The 22,332-nt window shown below is 36.3% G+C and overlaps 1 protein-coding gene across 4 annotated transcripts in view; it reads right to left on the bottom strand.

The window, feature by feature from the left end:
* Positions 1 to 22,332, bottom strand: part of ced-6 (PTB domain-containing adapter protein ced-6) — a 305,642-nt gene that overhangs the window by 203,491 nt on the left and 79,819 nt on the right. Inside the window, exon 2 of one of the 4 annotated variants that reach the window (XM_081736266.1) lies at positions 11,172 to 11,235. The exons of 1 other annotated variant lie outside the window; for it this stretch is intronic. The gene's annotated coding sequence lies outside the window, so the exon portion shown is untranslated. Of the gene's footprint in view, positions 1 to 11,171; positions 11,584 to 22,332 lie in introns of those variants that run through there. 2 more of the 4 variants (XM_081736267.1, XM_081736265.1) reach the window with 2 other exon arrangements.

The raw sequence follows: 22,332 nt of genomic DNA, 5'->3' as shown, positions 1-22,332 counted from the left end.
ATATACGTCTTATAAGCACCAAAATTGTGTTTATTGAGCATTTGTGTGCACCAATCGACGTGAGCTTCTTTTTGAGTTTTTGTCAAATTATGTGGGATACAACGAGAACAAACCTTTCTCACAGAGAAATAATGTAATATTTCATATATCGTCGCTTATATCGTCGACAGCGTCACAAAGTGTCGTATCTCAAAAAAATCGAAAATTGAGATATTTTACTGTGTGGTTGCATACACTGACATCTACAATTTCCCAAAACGACATATCTGTAATGTGCGTTGTTTTGACGGTGGTGATGACGTCATTGTGTCGTATCTTAAGATGAAGCATATAAACCATTTTCACAAACAGTCGTATCTTGAGTTACGACAGTTTGTGAGCAACAGATCTTTCGCAACTGGACAGATACGCCTATATTCAAAGCAATTGGTTTATATATACAAAGTGGCCCAAAAGTAGGTATACAGTACCGTACTGATAAACTCATTGCTTTTTATATCATTTCTTATTGTTATCCACTTAGTTTCTTTATCATCTATATATATAAAAGAGAACGCACAAATCCTTTGTTCCCTCATCACGCTAATACGGCTGAACCAATTTCTTTCATTTTTGGGGGGTTATTAGGATTTGGACCCTAGATGGTTTTTATCATATCACTTTAATTTTTAATTACCAGTGTCTTGAGATAATTGACCATTCAAGTGTCCATAACGTACAAATCCTTTGTTAGTTCATCATAGGTATAAAAATAAACGTATTTATATGCAACCCGCATGACCGTGTCACTCGGCGGGTTAACATAAATGACAGGCGATATAATGTTAACATTTACTGCAATCTACTATGGTTTTTATCATATCACTTGAAAGCGAAAAAGTAAAAATTATCTAAGTAACAAAGTTTATTGCGTTCCGGGGTGACCGCAGCGAAGCGGGGCGGGTTAACATAAATGACAGGCGATATAATGTTAACATTTACTGCAATCTTCTATGGTTTTTATCATATCACTTGAAAGCGAAAAAGTAAAAATTATCTAAGTAACAACGTTTATTGCGTTCCGGGGTGACCGCAGCGAAGCGGGGTGAACGCTGCTAGTCTATATATATATATAAGAGAACGTACAAAATCCTTTGTCCGCTCATCACGCTAATACGGCTGAACCAATTTCTTTCATTTTTGGGGGGTTGTTAGGATTTGGACCCTAGATGGTTTTTATCATATCACTTTAATTTTCAATTACCAGTGTCTTGAGATAATTGACCATTCAGGTGTCCATACGTACAAATCCTTTGTTATTAGTTCATCATAGGTAAAAATAAACGTATTTATATGCAACCCGCATGACCGTGTGACTCGGCGGGTTAACATAAATGACAGGCGCTATAATGTTAATTTTTACTTTTTCGCTTTCAAATTGCAGTAAATGTTATCTAAGTAACAAAGTTTATTGCGTTCCGGGGTGACCGCAGCGAAGCGGGGCGGGTTAACATAAATGACAGGCGATATAATGTTAACATTTACTGCAATCTACTATGGTTTTTATCATATCACTTGAAAGCGAAAAAGTAAAAATTATCTAAGTAACAAAGTTTATTGCGTTCCGGGGTGACCGCAGCGAAGCGGGGTGAACGCTGCTAGTTTGTTCATAATGTATTTTTACTTATATCTTAAGCTCGGAACAGCCGAAACAAATAAACTTATAAGCTAGAATGTTATACTTGATTAATGCGGGGCTGTATACATATATATTTACATGGCATGGGGCGTCCTCAGGTTGCGGATCGACATGACATGACATTTTTGAGTTTTACGTCCCACGTTATGCCGGTTAGGCTAAAGGAGACGGTGAATGAAATGATGGAATGAAGAAAGTGAGAGGAAACGGGAGAAAACCGAGGAAACCCACGCACACGCTGTTTGTCCACCACAAAGTTCACTTGGCGGGATCAGGGTTGGAACCCGCGACCCCATGAACCAGAGGTGAACGCTCTACCACTGAGCCACCGCGGCCCCAGGTTGCGGATCGAGGAGAAAGCCTTTAGATATAGAGGTTAGCTGCGAAAGAAAATGAATAAGCAGTCGCGGGCAGACAAGGAGTGACCCTCCAGCTTTGGGGTTTGGGTGAGGCTAACAAACTCACCCTGTAATAGAAAAAAAGGACACTTTTCAGAAACAATCACAGAAGTCTCGGACCAAGACTGATAACTTGGCACGACATCAGCAAAAGAAAATGGACATGAGATTTGGAACATGGGATATTAGAATTCTTTATAGGGAGGCGCGTTAAAATCCGTAACGAATGAGTTAGAGAAATACAGGATGGACATAGTAGGAGTTCAGGTTGGTTGCTATGATGGGGTATGCGGTGCAAACACGTAAGAACATCAGAGAAATTTCTCTCCGATTCTTTGAATCTAGGCATGGATAAAATGAGGGAGATTCAGTCCACAGTGATTTAAGCACATCTATTAAGCACTGTGGCAGTAATTTTGTACCCTCGCAACTTGAACCGATTGTTAAACTGCCAAGGAAAAAGAACCCATATACCGTTCATTGTGTTGACAGAATTGATGTATGAGACTAGATCTCTGTCCCAATGTCTGTATTCTGTCAGTTAGACGTGACGAAAATGGAGATCCAATCAATTGGACGGAAATGCGCGAAGCGAAAGTGAACAAAGGCTATCCAAACTGCATTCAGTTTAAGACAAGTCATTTTGAGGACACTTACATAACTATTTCCCTGAAAAGAACGCAGATTGAATCCACCAGATAGAAGTTCCTACTTTGCAGACTTGTCAAAAATTATCGCTCCAGAGAAGTACGAGGACTCGTTTTGATTGATTGATTGATTGATTTTTAACGTTCCTTTCAGCAGCGAGGCTATATGAGACGTTGACCTACTGATTAACGTGCAATCCGAACCACATGAGCTCCCGCCGGGAATCGAACCCGGGTCTTCCACGGCTACGAGGACCGTTATCATTGTGTCCGGGCCCAACTCCAAGCATTCGAGACCCTGAACATGTTCAATTTTACAGAAACTTACCATATTAGCCATCCTTCTCAAGTGCAATATCAAAGCATGCAATTTGCAAATTACTTTGCAAGATTTTATATTCTGGCAACGACAACTTGATAGCACTATTTTATGTTATGGTTACTATGCTCTTAATATTGTGTTTCTTGTGTGTTCTCAGGAATTTCGTTTTACCCTTAAGAATCTCAGGAAGCATTTGTTAAATTATTTTGTGTAATAAACACGAAGTTTTTCAATAAAAGTGCAATATATTCCGATTGTTCATCTATTAATGTAGTTCTCAGAATAAAAAATATGCGTCGTATCTTTCATACAAGAGAGGATTAACATCGTCACAAACTGTCGTATCTCTTTCCCGCCAAATTTTCCACAAGCTTTTATAAGCAAATTCCATAAAACTTTCTACACTGATTTCTTATGATTTAAGTTATAACTTGGTAAATTTTCTCTCTTTTCGGTAAAATAGAGTTTGAGTTATGGCTGTTCAAAGTTGTGTGAAAACCTAAAAATCGCTCTCCTGAAAAGTTTAGAAAACTGAGATACGACAGTTTGTGGCGCTGTCGACGATATGACGTAGAGACGTACGCGCCAAATTTTAAAAAAATGAGATATTTCAACTGGGAACTCTTCAAACCTTACTCTAAAATCTGACAAAATGGCGTAAGTCTATCTATAATAGTTTTTCTCTAGTAAATGTTCAACTGGCGTAAGCGACACACTTGTATTGCTTGTTATTTTACGTAAAGACGTAAGAGCCATTTGTGGCGCTTACGTCTTTCCGTCATGTAAAATGTGTAATATAATTGATCGTTACGTTCCCTGGCACTATACAATAAATGCTACTGATTTTTTTCAGTGACAATGCCGCTTTTTATGTGGTATCATTTGATGGTTGTTACTAAAGTATTTGTGAAGCCGACTACTACTGACAAAATAATAATATAACAATCCGGGAACACTTGCAGTCAGAGCATAAAACAGTCGAACAGAGACAGTCAAGAATTAACCACGCCTTGTTTCTCTCTACGGGTTCCTGGACAGTGAAGTCTGTTAGTGAAGTGGGAAGATGCCTCCTTGAATCTAATATTATCCAAATATATTGAAACTGTTGATAACAATGAATTATGTAAGACGTTGGCTGTCAGGGGAAAATAAATATATATACATATATATTATTATTATTATTATTATTGAACTATGATTGAATATTCAGCACAGGATCCTGCGTGAGAACAATGGGAGTCAGAATTTATGTATGTCCCTCTCAGTGTTTTGAAGAAAACTGCACAAACGAACGTACTGAAAAAAGAACACCTCAAAAGATAAGAACGTAAGTGACAGTCAGTATGAAGATGAAAATAAGAACGAACGTGGTGGTTATTCTGAAGATAAAAAAGAAAATATTCAATTACCTGATTCTCATCGTGACAAACTGTACATACGGGAGTGTGAATACTTAAACTGGAAACGTCAATATCAAAATACTTGACTTCTCTGTAAATGTTTCGTGTCCTTCAAGCATATTGCCAACATTGACAACTGCAGAAATCACCCATCACCTTCTAAAAAATTAGAAATCAGACCTTCTCCAAGTAAGAAGCTTGCACCTGATGCTAATTGTGGTGAATTGGCGGTTCCAAGTACATCTACAGTTCACTCAAATTCTAGCACATGGCTCGTTGTGGGTCACCACATCATGTGCACTCACTGAAAGTTAAAGATTTTAAAGACTATAAGAGTATTTCTGAAAGTATATGTATTAAATATCTGAGAGAATTTGATTCTCGCATTAAAGTGGACTGGACAATGGTCCGGGAGGTAATGGTGACCAAAGAGAACCTATCAGGGATTTTCATTAAAAACGAGTCACCTCAGTCAACATCATGAGAAGCTGACAAACACACATTGGGTGCACTGAAACACGCACTGCCCTAACTTAATGTATCCACAAATATTGGTCGAGAAATACAAGGATTTCATGCACCTGTGCTCAGGACTAACACTTGTCAACCGTGACAAAAATTGTCAAAAATTTTATGAAGACCTTCCCCACTTATATAGGAAGGCAAAGGCATCTGATCAATATTTCAGCATTATTATTTTCATTTACTATCTTTCAAAACTATTAATAAAATTTGTAATAAACTTATTCAAAAACCGTCAACTGAATGAATTAGTCCCAGAAGCGACAGGAACTGTTACCTGTCCTATGAGCGACCGATTCATTTACATTGAGATGATGGAAGATGATATGATTCCATCTCGTAAAATTTGTTTGCCTCTGGCGTTATTAGCGCCCGAACAACCTTGGTATGAAATATACACGTGCCAGTGATACTGTTCGTCAAATATATTTTTTTCTCTACTGTGAGTGCAAATAAAACTTATTTTAATTTTGAGTAGATTTGACATAAACATACCGTATCAAATCACTTAATGAGACAACAGGGATATTTCCATGAAAAGTATATTCCTAAAGGTAAAACAATCCAAAAGGTAAACAAACTCTTTAAACTACCTTCCCCCCTATTGTAAGCTACTAAAACGTAAACTAATTGCTTAATTTGCCTTCCTCCCTTGTTTTGACTTATACATAAAAGTTTGTCGTGAAGCAATCTGAAATAATTCGTTATAACTAGACGAAGTCCTGCGAGAGATTTGTAACTTGTGTAATAATTTCTTCGAATACACCGTGTTTTTAGATTTCTTTGATATCCTCAAATGGTGAACACCTTTTTTCCATGGGTACCCGATGGGAAGGCAGGGGTCGCTCCCCTGGCTCACAAAAATGTATACGTAATATAGCAAACCACGTATATTAAATACCAGATATACCAGACGTGATACAGCAACCATGTAGATGCTCCTACCTAGAAAATTTTCTTCGGGCGCCCCTACTTTTTTCTGATTTCTTTCTTATGCCATAAACATATTCAATCTAAACTTATGCTCCGTATCATTTTAACATGACATTTTTAATTATATTAGAATCATAGACAAAGGCGGAGCTACTCTAAATATTTAGTTAGTTTTCCCCTTGATAGAGTCAATTTATCATATAAATTAATTCAAAAATATAATATTAGGAAAAGCGTATAAAAGATTGTTCATATGATGAGATCATTCTCACGATATTAAATTCAGACAGAGCGAAATTTTTCATAGTACATTTTGTTAGGTTCTAAATCACATTAGCATAAAACAAGTTAAAGAATAGAGAACCTTATCTTCTTCCATTATCTTAGTATGAACGAATCGGTGACTCATAGGGCAGTTAACAGATCAAATCGGTCGCTCATAGGACAGTTAACAGTTCCTGTCGCTTATAGGACTGTTGCAAGTGGGAAGACACCAACTGAATTTGTACTATGATTACACATTTAAAACGTATTATTTGTAGTTGTGTCAACAATGTCAAATTTATTTTACATCAATTCTTAAATTCCTTTGTATCGGCAATTTGTACGAGTACCTAATAATTATATAAATAAACTGAAAACATTTATAAAAATCGACGTTAAAATAAGAAACTTTAGTCCTGTATTAATAGATTTCGGGGAGGCCAATGGGTAAGTGCGCTCGGTTTTTGAGAGCGTGGGTACGGGTTCAGTTACTGCCGGAGCCTATTAATCGTAATGGATCAGAACCTAATTTACCAAAATCTATATGCCCCGTTCTTACAAGTTCCCAGTTTGTTTAGGATGAAAAACCAATCCAGTCATTTATTCATGTGTTAGTAAGGTTATAAGCAATTAAAGCGTGTACCAAATGTATTAGATTGCATATATGACGAACAGGCGTATATCCATGTAAGGCAAATTTCTAGCGTGATGACGTCATATTGAATAAACACGCTACAGGTATTCGAAAGAGCCATCATATATCATTTGCACAGGGCAAGAAGCTATAGTTTTTAGCTGTATGTGTGGAACAGTTCAATTGCACTTAAATTTCTTTAAATGCCTCTCCTGTAAAATTACACTTTCGGCGCTTACGTCTGTAAGTCATAAGCGACGATATATGCTGGTGGAATTAATGCCTAGGGCTGGCTCAATCTCTCACTGTTGCACAGCATTAATGTTTTCTTGAGTAACAACTGATTTTGGACGACTTTCGCGAATTTCGTCAGTGAACGAAGGGCGGCCACGAGTAAAATCGTTATACCAGCGTTTTACAGTGGCAAAAGATGGGGCTTCATCACCAAATGTAGAAGTAAGTTGATCGATTCACTCTTGTCTGATAATCCACGTCAAAAATTGTAATAAATCATTGCTCGAAAATTTTCTGGAGTTAATTCCATTTTCTGTTGTCACGCAATCTTCAAGTCAACGTAAACACAAAGCTATTGACAAAACATTTGAAGTACGTTACAATGACATCAACAATGTCAAACGTTTTTATGCAAACAAAAAAATGGCGCTTAACTGCAATCATTTGCCAAGGCTCAAAATATAAATAGCAGCCCTCGTATCTCTGCTTTTAAAAATAAAATGGTTCATCCGTTTTCCCGCAATGATGAAACAAGCAACCGAATATGGAAGAAAAATTATAGAAATTTACCACTTCTTCCCTTAAACCAGGATCCTTGAAAACGCTAGGGCCCAAGTCCAATTATTTTTAACGAGATTATATACGAAGTTTCATTTTTTTAAAATGAGTGGCTCCTGGGACACTCTTTTGGGCAGAAATACCCCCCCCCCCTTCCCTTTAGGAAACTAATTATAATCAATAACATGAAAACCTAGTTTGAGGTATGTACTATGTTTAAAAATTCATTTGAAACTGTTTCGCTAGTTATAAAGTTTTAGTTACGGTAAAAAGGCTATCATACACATATTACCACAATATATACAAATCTGAATTTAAAATTACGGAAATGTTAGTATGGAATGTTAAACTGATTTAAGTAATCTCCTTGATCTCCTGTGCAATATGAAACTTAAGTAAGTGCAGTACATTATGAAAATCCTTGGCCCATTAACTAATCTAAAAACAATACTTGTTTTAACTTGCATTATCAAGATCCTATCATCACACAAATAGAAATTAAATTAAGTTTTACATCCCACCGTTATGCCCGTTAGGCAAAAGGAGACAGTGACAATGAAAAATGAACAAAATGGTGGAATGAAGAAAGTGGGAGGAAACGAGAGAACCTCGAGAAAACTCACGCACACGGCGTTTGTCCACCACAAAGCTCACCATACAAATTAAGATGAAAGTTCTAGACATATTCAATTAGTGTCCCTGAATGGTCAGAAATACATTTTGTTTTAAAAAATTATGAATTCTTTTTTGTAATTTGACTTAAATCAATCACACCTGCCAGCTATTTAACCAAAGACGGCACAAACCGAACAGCCTAGGGCTCTCATCCAGAGCATCATACAAAGGTCAATGTATGCTTCTCGGGCACGACTGAAAAATATACATATACGCATCTGGTAAGATCTGTCTGGGGTTAAAGAGACAGTAATCGGCTGAACCGATACACTCCAATTACAAGACTATCACTTACCCCATTTAGTCTGTCAGTTTGTCTGCCTAGTAATGTCAGTAACAATAGAAATTAAATATTTGGTACAAATCTTTGATTCCTTGATTATGTACATGGACACTGAGCTATTACAGCGAAGCTCAAAGGTTTCTCTCATACTGCGTCAGGTATTATTGAGAGCAATCAATTGACTCTCCGAAAGACGGACAGAATATTTAACTACTTTATCAAGTGATTATATTATACTCTTGACAAAACACAGCTGCTCAACCTGCCAATTCATGACATCTGTACTATAACGAAATTAAATATATTGGTAAAGAGATTCCAGTCTGCATACCCACTGGGAGTAATTGCAATAATCTTTTATTAGTAAATTTACGACACTGTCTTTATTGTGGAAGTTCTACGTTATTCACTGCCAGACTTCAAAATGCAGAAGTTAAAATAAAGAAAAGTAAAAATATTCCTATAGAAATATTTTTACTTTGATATCACTAACAAACGCTGAGCATTTCGAAACAGCTCTCAGGGCTATTCACTCCCCAGCTGTTTGTGGAAAGTAAAATTCCATTTCCTTTCATAAAGTAATAAGCTATAATTCATAGTAGTGCTGATAGGAGACTTACTACCGTTCGACCAGTCCCTGAAGACAAAGTAAAATACGAAATATTCCACATTGGAATGCGCCAGCCAAGCTACCTGTTGGGTAAATATAAAATTCAAGGAGCTCGTAAGTCACTCAAGAGAGTACCAATACCGAACATACTTTCGACTCGTCAATAATCGAACTTGAATCATTGGAGCCAAATTATCAACATTTAAAGTTAAATAAGCAGAGTAAAAACTAAAGCCTCTTTGAGGTAAATCGGCAACCACTAACTTCAAAGTTCAGTCCTTGGACAACAGTGTCTTGGCATGTGTAAATGCTGAAGAGTTATCTATGTAAGAGGAAAATTAATAAGAATAGAAAACCAAACTACTTTACTTTCATTAAATTTTGCCATTAATGGTATTTAAAAAAAAAATACCAGCACATTCCACTTCAATGTCTATTTAAAAAAAAAAAAAAAAAACTTACGACTTTACGTGCGAAAGTAAGAAAACCTCGTTATGCTTTGCAGTGCATAAATACAATGTAATTCACGTCTTACACCACAAATTAATCGCGCTATAGATTGCAACGAATCACTTTCGCAGTCAAAAGTGTATAACGTGAAACTATTTAAAAGCTTGCACATTTTAATTTTAAAATGTCTTTATTCGGGCCTTTAAAAAGCATCCTTTGATACAAGCTTCAACGGGATGCCTTTGTGTGCGTTTCTACCTAATTCTATGTAGGCCTACCTAGAGGTAATGGCAGCGTTCCAGAATGTGCCTTCGCTTTTTCGAATCTTGCTAAGCATGTAAGACAACATACACCATGACGAACACGATCATATTCATCATATATTTGCACCTATGAAGTGTGATCTTATCCAATATTTCATAAGTTCTTTCCTTTCATTTATCTGAGTCATCTAAAAATATATAATCAGCCTCGGACTCCTCAGTTACAACAGCAGTAAGTATCTTGAACCAGTGGCGTAGGCGGAGGCCCCCCCTTCCCCAAAGAGGTCCGACAATGTACTTTGATGTTTGTATTTTTTTTTATATATTTTTATTTTTATATATTTTTTGTTTGTAATTTTTCTATATGTACCTATAACAGCACTTGTCCCCCCCCAAAAAAAACACACATTCTGGCTACGCTACTGTCTTGAACCCACAATGTAAAAGGCAATACGAGTATTGGCATACATTAAAGATCAAAACATACCTACCTGCTTGCAGTAGAAAAACAATCGCGGGAAATCTACATGTACAGCTTCATGGGGTTATTTCTAGATTAAGAAATATTTATCGTCACTATTTCAATCATAAATATCTCCAATTGAATTAACTAAAACAGCAAATTTTTATCATGTATTCACAAATCAGTTTAATTTTATATCTTATTCACAGCTAGATTATGAAAACTTATATTTGTGTTCCGTAGTACTGTTTAATTTATTTCTACCTGGATCGAACCCCAAACTACATAAGCTCTCGTATTTATGCCTGTTTAGTTCCATATCTCCTACAATCTTAAGCGGAAAGAGGGTGGAAGGAACAAGGATTAAAAGTATAGTTTATATCAGCCTCGAATACATATATATTTGTTCAACAACAAAGTCAATACGACGCGACCCGAGATCGAACTAGTGATCCATTATTCTAATGAGTGGCTCCTAAATCCTTGATTTGCAACGTTCCGCATACACGTTTGTATAATAAATAGAAAAAATAAATAAAGTGTCTTGAACCACAAAATAAATCCAAATGTCTATTGTTTCTTAGATTGATGCCCAATTACTTTCTACTGGTATACATCACCTAAGAAATCAGCATCAAAAATAAACTTTCATACGAAAATTTACTAATGAACTACACACGAAAAGTTTGCTGAACTACTGTCAAAACTTTTCTACTACATAGTTTTAGCAAATTGACGATCATTTATATTTACATTACTTTCTTATGTTACCTGAGTAATAAAAGAAAAACAAACTCCAAGAAGACTACAAAATTAATTAAGATTCCACACACTCACCTTGCTGCGTTGGCTGGAGCTACCTGAGTGGAGTGTTCCGTCCTCCAGTCCAATGACACTGGCACTTTAAAAAAATATATGTATTATTTCCTTTTACAATGGGCTTCGGGTGTTAAGAATAATTAATTTTATCTCAAAACTCACTGACACAACCGCAAATACACATAGCACGGGAATTCTACCTGAGAATAAATGAAATTAAATCATGTCCCCAATACTTAAAAAGAACGAGGTGCACCGCGGATACCTTCACCTGTTCCCAACTTCAGCTCAACTGACTGACGTATTATATTGCTTGTGCCAACGAGCTACAGGCTCTCAGGGTCGTATGCGAGAAAAAACACGAGGGACGTGAACGGAAAAGAGGGGAAAGTACCTACATTCACTATGGCGGCACTGCGCAACCGCACTGTACGATCAAATGCAACTTCATGCTATTCATCTTGTCTGCAGCATACAAGCAAATTAGGAGACTTTAGACATCTGCTATTTTTCTTTCTTCAGTTCAGTTCCATTTAAACGTGGCATATTCTTTGACCTATTGATTTGTTTATTTATTTACACTATCAACAAACTTTTCAGATACTGTTGTTAAGGTCATTTTACACTGAACTTCTACAATGAAATCTGGAAAGAAAGTCTGTCCAAGTTGCTATATACATATATGGATACCTTCCTAGCATTCGCACCGTAGAACAGCACATTCCAGAAATAACACGAGTCAGGATGACAAGTTCCGGAATTCAAACCTGGGACTTCGCGACTGCAAAATAACTTCTCTAAATGTTAATTTATAGTTGCTTGTTAAAGTATTCAAGAAACGTAATATAAATTGGTTCATTGAATTTCCCATTGTCACCAAAAGAAGTATATCGTCACTGATATTGCAATGTCATATGTCAAGTTTTCAGAAGGGAGCAAAGCATTTCCTGTAACAAAATCTGAAGTTTTTTGACATCAGTTATATTCAGGGCTGTAGTCGAGGGAACACGGCGGTACACGCCGTATCCCTTCTGCTTAATCCTAGTCATTGGAGTGTACCTTGTTCAAACCTTATATTTTTTTCTACTTTTATTTCATTTATATTTGTTTAATCGAGCCTGACTCAAATGTTAAAGTGACTGTATCATCTTTTCAACAAACTTAGAAAGTTCATTACTGAATTCTCTATGTCTGTCTGTGTGCGTGTGTCCCTGTCTGTTTGTTATTTGCGAATTTTTCAATTTTGAGCCCTCCATTCCATACAGCATCAAAAATTATCTGAGAAAGTGATGGAATTTTTTTGAATCACTCTTGCCGTTCTTGAGATACTGGCCAAAAAAGTGCCGGTTTCGGGAGATTTAAGGAGCCATATCTTGGGAACCGTAAGTCATAGAGACATGATATTGGTGTTGATCAATACCTAAAAGGATAGTGATCATTTTGATACCAAATAGTAACCAGTGGCCACTAGCAAGTAGCTTCCGCAGAAGACTTGATCAAGGTTAGTGTCACGTCATATTTTATCAAACGTTTTCACTGCTAGTGTTGTTACTAGCTACTATTATTTGGATGTTATTATACAGGAAGGAATTAAAGCACAAAATTATTAGTTTCAGGATCAACTGGATAGATCGATGCAAAATGGCGCATTTTTGTTCTGTGAGGATATCCAAGCGTTTTGAAGGTCGATGGCTGTGGTATTTCAATTGCTTAAAACCTTGTTCTTTGCTGAAGAGAACCAAACTTGTTCGACATTTTAAAACTAAGGTTGAATATTTTCAATATCACACCGAATATTTTCAATATTTGAATCAGGGTTGGCTGGTTTATTCCTAGGTGGTTTAAACCAGCTTGTTTTCTCAAAAAAAAAAAAAAAAAAAAAAAGTTTAAACCAAAAAACGAAAAATGTTCGTCAAAGTGTGTGTTCGTAAAATCGTAATGAACACACATTTGTGGGTTATCACGTTTCACTCCCGTATATTATTCGTATTATATTCAGACATAAATTCCCCATTCATTACTCAAAAATATTATACTACAAAAGCAATTTTTGTTATGCAATTGCAATCAAAGGAAAATTCTATTATTGTTTCGTTTTAATAATGTTTAGTTTACTATTGATAAAATACATTGAAATGCCGTTTTTTTTTTGGGGGGGGTCATACAAACCCCGCGAGAGGCATTTATTGAAATCAGAAGTATCTTTGGTATCTATTTATGTATAAACGGGTTAGAGCCAAAGTGGACTCAATTAATTCGTACCTTTATTCACTTTTCTTACTGATATGCAAATTAAGTCGTCGTATTTCTTTAACTTGGACTAAACTAGTTCTTCTGTACTTGCAGTATTTTGAAATTGTCCATATGTAATTGTGTATAATGGTTTCACTTGTGCAACTGTTTATCTTTTTGTCCTTCTTAAATGATTCTTGACAATTATATTAACAAGTAGGCCTATGTAAAGATCAGTACAATGTATTTTTATCGGAGTCCTTCCTGAGTGCGTCGGCAGACATATCGTATTTGTGGCCAATTAGTCCCGGTTTCGAGTTCAAGTGGAGGACAATTTCTCTCGGATGTAAGCCGAGAAGTGGTTTGGATTCCGCTTTAAGCTTATGTGACGCCTTCCAACATAACCTGATTGTTGTATAATAACACCAAGGCGAAACAAACTTATTTCTGTCCATATGTGATATAAATACATCGAGCAAATTATTTAAAAAAAAAAAAACGGCTTTAAACAAAAAAACGGCTTTAAACAAAAAAAAAACGTTTAAAAAAAATAAAAACCATGGTTTTTGCCAACCCTGATTTGAATGTTTTCAATATCAGCATCACACCATACGTAACTTCGAACAATACAGAGCCTATTAATTGAAAAAAAAAAATCATGTCTTAATGATTTTATAGAGTTAAATTTGGGCACAATTTTCTTATTTCTGGCACATCAGGCGCGATTTTCTCTGTTCCTTCTCAGAATGCTAGTTCCTTCTCCATATCTACATCTATTTATGTTGTTAATAATGTGATTTAAATAAGGAGTGTCATCAATAAAATAGCATGAAATGCTTTTAAACTATAAAACAATGAAGACAAAACAGCGTATACCCTCTGAAAATTGTAGGACTACAGCACTGGTTATATTGGTAGTGTGGAAGTAACACTCTTGTTAGTGGTGTGACGTCTTTCAGGAGACCGCTGCTGGCAATTCTGATTATATGGTTATGAAAAACTGAACATATCTGTTTCTGACATACGATACAGGGTGAACCTGAAAGATGTGCAGAAACTCCGGGAGATGATTCGTGACATCAAAAGAAGACAAAAAGTCTTCTTGCATGTTGTCGAATTCCGCGTCGTGTACGAGTGACAGGGGTGCCAGCTTGGAATCGACAGTCTAATTCGACAGTTGGAACTGAACAGAAAGATGTGAACAAACTTATCTCTGTCCACACAACTGCCTAACGTACGGGATCATTTTGCTGATGTTCACAGTTACACTTAATTAGTTTTGATGTCACGAATCACTTCCCGCAGTTTGTGTGCATATCCTTCTGTTCCGTTCCAATTGTCAGAATTCAATTGTCGATTGCAATTTGGCATCCCTGTCACTCGTACACGAGGCGGAATTCGACAACATGCAAGATTTTTTTGTCTTCTTTTTATGTCACGAATCACCTCCCGGAGTTTTTGCACATCTTTCAGGTTCACCCTGTACACTGCAGTATCAATGACTATATGAAGCTTTTAGTCTACCTGACAGGAGTTCGAATTTGCTTATCGCAGATTAATGTGTTTCGTGATTGAAAATTTCCTGGCAATTCTCAAGGGCAAAATTTCCTTATGGTTAGTGCACACGCCTTTGGTGCAAGAGATCCGGTTTGATCCTCAGTGGGACCTCAAGTGCTTCGGATCCTACTTTAAGTTGTTGATCCACGTTTCATATAACTTTGGTGCTGGAAGGAATCCTAAACTTTAATTCAACCAACTGATTTTCAGGAGCTAATGGAGTACTCTATGGAGTTCATCAAAAGTACAAAATCACAAGTTCGATCATCGTCTAGAGCAGTGGTTCTCAAACTTTCCGATAACGCGGATCCCCTGTTCATTCGGAAAGTGATCAGCGGGCCCCTTTGCAACGCTATCTGAAATTTAAGATGGTATTAAAAATATAATAATTAGAATTACCACTGACAAGAAAAAAATCTAATTTATTCTAAAGACATGATTGTTTCCTTGTGAATGAAATTTCAATTGAAAATATAGTAAATTGCACGACTGGAGATCAATTTCTTTTAAAAAGAAATGAACTTCATAAACAATGTTATCAAATGTGGTGTCAACTAAAATGTGAGAAATGAAATTCTTTGTTTTTCCATAATTGCATTGAAATCTGGAATAAGTTTTGTCACCATGAATCTTAGGTCCGATTTCACTTTAAGGTTTTAATACTGCAAAGAGCAGAAAAGGTCTGCTCACATGTAAGTGGTAGGGAAAGGCATCAAATGTTGCAACCCCTTTTTAGACACTCTTCATACTCAGCGCACATGCAACCAAAAGATACAAATTTTATTTTCTTTGAAAATGTTTTCCATAAATTACCGCAGGAGTTCTAATAACTGTTCTTGTTCTGTGTTAGAGAGACTCATACCTAGAGGTGTAGCATTAAATATCACAATTTTCGCATATATGTAGCATTTATTTTTCAAAATGTAGAATTTTTTTTAATATGGTACTTGTAAACAGTATATTTTTGGTACGTAAGGTGTATCTAATACAAAAATGAGGATATATCTTAATTAGGTGCACATTCTAGCTAATGTATTCACTGAAACGTAGAAATTAATGCAACATTTTAAACACTTCCTCTAACCTTATCCTTAGTCAAAGGATAAAATGCAGCAAGACATTACCAATTGTTCTTTTAAATTTGTTCTGCTGTGAGTAACAATCATATTGTATTTGGAAAAGAATCTCTCGGCATCAACACTCGAGATTGGAACCATTGAACGTAACGAGCTGACAGCAAATGAATTGTGGTTGACTTTAAACTGTTTAACAATGATACAATATCAACTTCCTTATCCTTACCATGGGCGCCGATCCTCGGGGGAACGAGGGGGCCCGGGCCCCCCAAAGCTCATGTGGGCCCCCTATTGTATTTATGAGTGTACAATATTTGGCATAATTTGAGTGCAATTTGTCTTAAAATCTTCATATATATACCTTCTGCATCTGAATGGGCCCCCCTCCAAATTTACAGAGAAATCGGCGCCCTTGATCCTTACTGTTGAGAACTTCAATAACCTTACTTTTAAATTCACCGTAAGAAATTAAAAAATCACGAAAATTTTTATTACAAAACACATTTAACGATTTAAACAACAGTTCAGTTTTGTTGATGTTTACATCTTTATGAAGTGAAACAGTTTCTGGATCAAATAACTCACAGTCTGAGCTTTTCGTACTCTCCACACAGAATTGTCGTCACTTGCAGCTTCATCAATCCTTCTGACACTCAGTTTTCAAGTTTACTTCAAACTACAGCCTGGGAGAAGCACTGCCCTTTTTAATCAACTCTGCAGTAGGACTAGTAGCAGACCTAATTTTTTCTGTTTGAGCTAACTCTAATTTATTTTGCAAGTTTTCGTTTTCCCGACAATAATGTGATCATAAGGGTCCCGATTGGCCTTAGTGACGCAAAAAGAGGCGTTGAAAATTCCAGAAAGTGACATCACGCCATGCAAGCTTACGGATTTTATGGAGAATTTACCTTAGCATTGTGCACCTTTTCGGTAAAATGAAACAATTTTTAAGTTAAATAATGTTGGAAATGCGCTTTTTAGTTATTATTAGCAATAACTAGCAAGAATTCAACTTTTTCGCTTTTATTCGTATTTATCGCAAGTAATGCCGAATTTAGCAAAAATTCCCAATAATATAAACGTGATTTCTGGCTCTGAAACGAAAGGTTTGGGGTTTCCTGAAACATATACGCGTTTTCTTAACGTTTCGCACATATCGCATTTGGGAAAAAGTTTCATCTCTACTCATATTTTATATGTCATGGATTTGTACATTAGTGAAAGGATTTTCAATTTGACCATTACCAGGTTGTGAGACAGGGAAATATTCTCAAAAACTTGCAGCTAATGCTTTTAAGTGTTCTACAAGTGTTTTGTGCATTTCATCAGAGCGTTTTTCACTTGAAAAATCAATGAAATCCTTGAGCACTGGAAATGTTGAATAGTTATTGGTTTGTACTTGTGCTGCCCACAGCTGCAGTTTCTTGAACTTAAAAAAAAAAATACTTCTTGCATAACAACTGCGAGTCCCATGTTATTACAACACATTCCAAATTTTAGGCGTCGCGGACTCCCTGGGTAGATCCCGCGAACCCCACTTTGAGAACCACTGACCTATTGAGAACCACTGACCTAGAGCACAGCTGGATGTTTCTTACATACGCACATACTATTTCACAGAACCAGAGTGGGAAAGTATTTAGTAACGGAAAACAAGACGTATGAAACATACTATGATTCGCCTAGCCAGGATTCGAACCCAGGACTAGCGCAGCGCTGCATTGTATATCGTTAACCACTAAGCTACCAGGAAGACTCACTTAAACACTTTTTTTTTTGCTTTTTTTTTTTTTTTTTTTTTTGCGTTGACTCACACTGTCAATACCGTCAATATTCTCTCTATACTTGCCAGTGTTTGTAGCCACTCCCTTAGTTGAGGCCAGTGGCGGATCCAGGATATGATCAAGAGAGGGACTAAACCATAATTTGCCGTTTTATCCCGTGTAAAGCAGAATTGAAGCTCATTTTATCCAGTGTAAACCTTAGCGTCAAGGGGGGCTACAGACCCCCCTTGGATCCGCCCTTGGTTGAGGCCAATGTGCGAATTGACGGAGGTATGTCCAAGATTTCCCCTCCGGAGAGAATTTCCACCCTTAGCAGGGATCACTCCTCCCCTCTAGAATGTTTCGAATGGTTATAAAGATAGAAACAAGGAAAAACTTTTATTTTGTGTAGTTAAAAAAAAAGCACTTTAATTTGAGTGAAAACAATTTAGTAACATCTCGCTTCTCAACCTTTTCATATACTTGTAAGAATCATATACTTGTTTCCTGAAATATTTACCTTTTCACACGGAAAGGAACGCGCTAGAGAGAGAGAGAGAGAGAGAGAGAGAGAGAGAGAGAGAGAGAGAGAGAGAGAGAGATATGGCTGGGTGTGTATATGGGTAAAATTTATCCCCCTTCCTGAGATAAATTTCCAATTCACACACTCGTTGTGGCAGTATTTCGTATAGCTCTATGAACTTCACTAAATATTGTTTCTTACCGCAACCACTGTTAATTTCACGAACTTCTTTATTAAAAACATCATTATTAGCACCAAACATGTTGTCATGTCAAAAATAATAAACAATTGAAATGAAACCTCACCACTTTCCAGCGGCATTGGCAATAATATTGACGCGCCCATAATTACTTCAGTAGTACTGTCAATATTCTCCACCACATCACAGTATTGTCAATCATATTGTACGTGTTTGGTTCCCTTTAGATGTGGAATGGGGGTAATTAGTTGATTAAGCTACATTTAATATATCATATTAGTAGTCCGTATAAAACAAATGTAATTCTATGGATGCAATGAAATGAAATTTTCAGTTTAACCTCTCATGATTACGCTCGTTTGGCTAAGGGAGACGATGATTAAAGCAAGTGAATGATAATGGAAGAATTGGTGGAATAAGAGAGGAAGGAAACAGGAGTACCCAAGGAAACCCACGAGCACGATGTTGCCCACCACAAACTTACATGGCTGGGGATCAAACCAGGGACCGCACACAATAGAAGTAAGCGCTTAACCACTGAGCCACCGTCGCCCCTACGGATCGAATTAAACTGAAAGTAAAATACTCATTTACAGGCAGTGTGCGAATTGAAAAATTTTCCCAGGTGCGGATGAATTTCACCCATATGCGCACCCAGTCCTCCCTCCCTCACTCACTCACTCACACACACACACACACACACACATATATATATATATATATATATATATATATATATATATATATATATATATATATATATATATATATATATATATATACAACAAGTACAAAACAGTTGAGATGTGAGATCTTTCATAAATTTTCACTCAAGTAATATTTAGGTTAGTTACGCAAAGTAAGAATTGTTCCCTTTTTCTATCTTATCTTTATGTCCATTTAAAAATACTCCAGAGGGGGAAAAAGTTATCCCTGCCAGGGATAAAATTTTTCTTCTCCAGGGTGGGAAAGATTTTTGTCAGGGGGGAAATCCCTGGCATTCCCCCCGCCAATTCGCACCCTGTTTACAGGTATAAAGTGTAACCCACAGTTTTTCTATAAACTGTTACAAGAATATTAGGGAAAACGATTTCTGTGAAATTCCAATAATATGAACTATCTGGCATCATGTAAAGGGCAAAGTTTTAAGGACTACGAAGTGTTTAATCAGGAAATCAACCTGCCAGTTATATGCAATTACCACATTAATCCATAATTTTGCTATTTCTGATCAACCAGACTGTAGTGCATTTCTCTTAAATTCAAACAGCTCACCAACCGGCTCATAACCCTTCGTGCTGGTCTTGGGTGTACTGTAGTCCTGAGTTCAATTTCCGGTAGAAGAGTTTTTTTTTTAAAAAAAATTGAGCGTTTTACGATGATTTGGGTTCTGTCTTAAACTGTAGGTCTTTATTTCGTATTCATGAAGCCCAAGTGCTGAAAAGGGATGCTAAATTTCAACAAACAAACGAAATACCAACTGCCTCATGCTGTTGAATCAACACAGAGGATGTTGTCTCCAGAGGAAACCGAATCAAGCACATTGACGCTAAGCGTACTAATCATTCGGTTACACAACAGTTTGCTTGAATGTTTCAAATAGATTTATATTCACAATAATTCATAAAAATGCCTAGCGCGGTCGAAAACAATTTAAATAGATTTACTTCTCTAACTAGATACTGATTCTGTCTTAAACTGTAAAATGTCTTAAAGAAAAGAAGAAAAAATAAGGGTATAGTGAAAATTGACAAGTGTCCTCGAGAGTGTAATTACTTGCTTTATAATTCTTCTTTTATCAGATATTCTTCAGGAAAAGACTCTTCACATCCATGACACTAAACCTTCAAATGCATCCTGCTTCCGTTTCTTCTCACCGACAGAAATCGAAAGCTAGTGTTTCAACGAGTCGAAAAATTGGCCTAATTAATATAACGGATAACAAAGTAAATTTATCTACGTATCATCAACTAGAGTCGTTTTTAGAATTCTGTGAGAACGATGACATAATTGCATTGAAGTACGAATAAAGAGAAAAGAACAACTGTCTACTTTCCTTACATTGACACGCAACGAAGATTACAAATAAAACCCACGAAAACAATGGTCTGATTGAATTAAGAATAGGATAGCCGATGAAAGAAAACTGCATGCGATGTAGAAACAGATTTGCCATTAAATGTTCGTTCGAGAGAGCTATCTGCATGAATCAAACAGTTTATTTCCCACAAATAACCGCTTCAACCGTGATTATAATTTACCTAGTTTGTTACTGTTCAAACTTATTCAAACTGGGCACGTCTCTATTTCGGCCCTGTCTTAATTTGGCCACACATATGTTAAACTATGTTGTATATCTTACGACAATCGAGTGTTCATCTGTTACTTCACACATACACCGAAGACACAGTTCAAACTTATCTCATACAGAAGCTTAAATAAAACGAAACTGCCCTTTTTTTGATTAAAAAAAATTCATAGGCAGGTAACCTATGATCTTCCGTCTATAGACGAACAACTTTCTTTTTTCAATACCACGATATTAACACTACTAGATAAGCATGTCTCACTCACTGAACGCAAAGTATCGCGACCTTCTTCTATGCCTTCTATTTCTCTTATACATAGTACAAGAAATCTCTAATCCAGTACAAACTGACGACTGTTTTTTTTTTTTTTTTTTTTTTTTAATGTAAAAATCTTACGAAACAGATGTACCAACTTAATTAGGAAAGCCGGAATGGAATTCGCCTCGGGTCTAGCGAACAGCACTAGTAACTTGAAAATTTCGTGGAAAATATTAAATATATTAGGAATCAAAAACCAGGAAATAAAACATGGCTAAAAATAAATTCACAGCAGATGATCTCAATAACCATTTTTCTAACATTAAGTTGTTAAATAATACAGATCCTAAAATTACATATAATGGGAGAGTCCAGAATGTACAGGAAACGTATTTTCCTTTGAAAGTGTCAGTATAATAGTCATGAAGAACATCAACAGAACAGTCCAAGTTCAGTCTCCATCAGCACGTGGGGTCACATGTAATATGTAAAATAATCGACATGTAAAATAATCGAAAAAGACTGATACTAATGTCGAGCCAATCGTTCTCAGGGTTGCTAATTGGTGACAGTCCTGATCTTTAAGTTCATGTTCATAGTCCCAGTGTGGGTATTAAAAAAAAAAAAAAAAAAAAAAAAAAAAAAAAAACCCTAGCGCCCCCAAGAATGTGGAAAGGAATAACGTGTATTTTTTTTTACTAGCACCTCTAGGGAGTGGGAAAGGAGTGATATGCGAAAATAATTGAAAACGATCGATATTAGTGTCAAATCCTTAGTTTTTCGGGTCGCTGAGATGAATCGTCACACTCCAGATACAAGCCCAAGTGGAATCCTTATCGGTATGTGAGGTGAGAAAGTGAAAAATAAAAATCTAAAATGATCGAGATCACTGCAAGCTATCTGGGTCCATCGTCGATTACTGTTGGCTGCCGATCCCACTGACATTTAAGCCCAAGCTTAGGCAAGAACGTGCATGTTAACTCGTTTAATCTATCTATTAAAATGCTACAATAACAATAAAAACTTTTTTTTTTTTTTTTTTTTACAATGCTGAAGGCATGCTAGCCCCTTACGCCCTTTTCTCGGGAAAAGAAGAAATAGTAATATGGAAAAGAGGCAGCAAGGATGGTCTAAGTGATTTAATAATTTATATAAACTTTATTGATCATAAATTATATAGCATTCAAGTACCATAGCAGATATTATGACCTTTAGCCATAATCATTAAGATGGATGATGAGATGGAGATGAGGGTGAGGTGC

Source organism: Thermobia domestica, chromosome 13 (genome assembly GCF_964235325.1).
Source record: "Thermobia domestica chromosome 13, izTheDome1.hap1.1, whole genome shotgun sequence".
Lineage (NCBI taxonomy): Eukaryota > Metazoa > Arthropoda > Insecta > Zygentoma > Lepismatidae > Thermobia > Thermobia domestica.
This window is presented reverse-complemented; position numbering and strand designations above follow the sequence as displayed.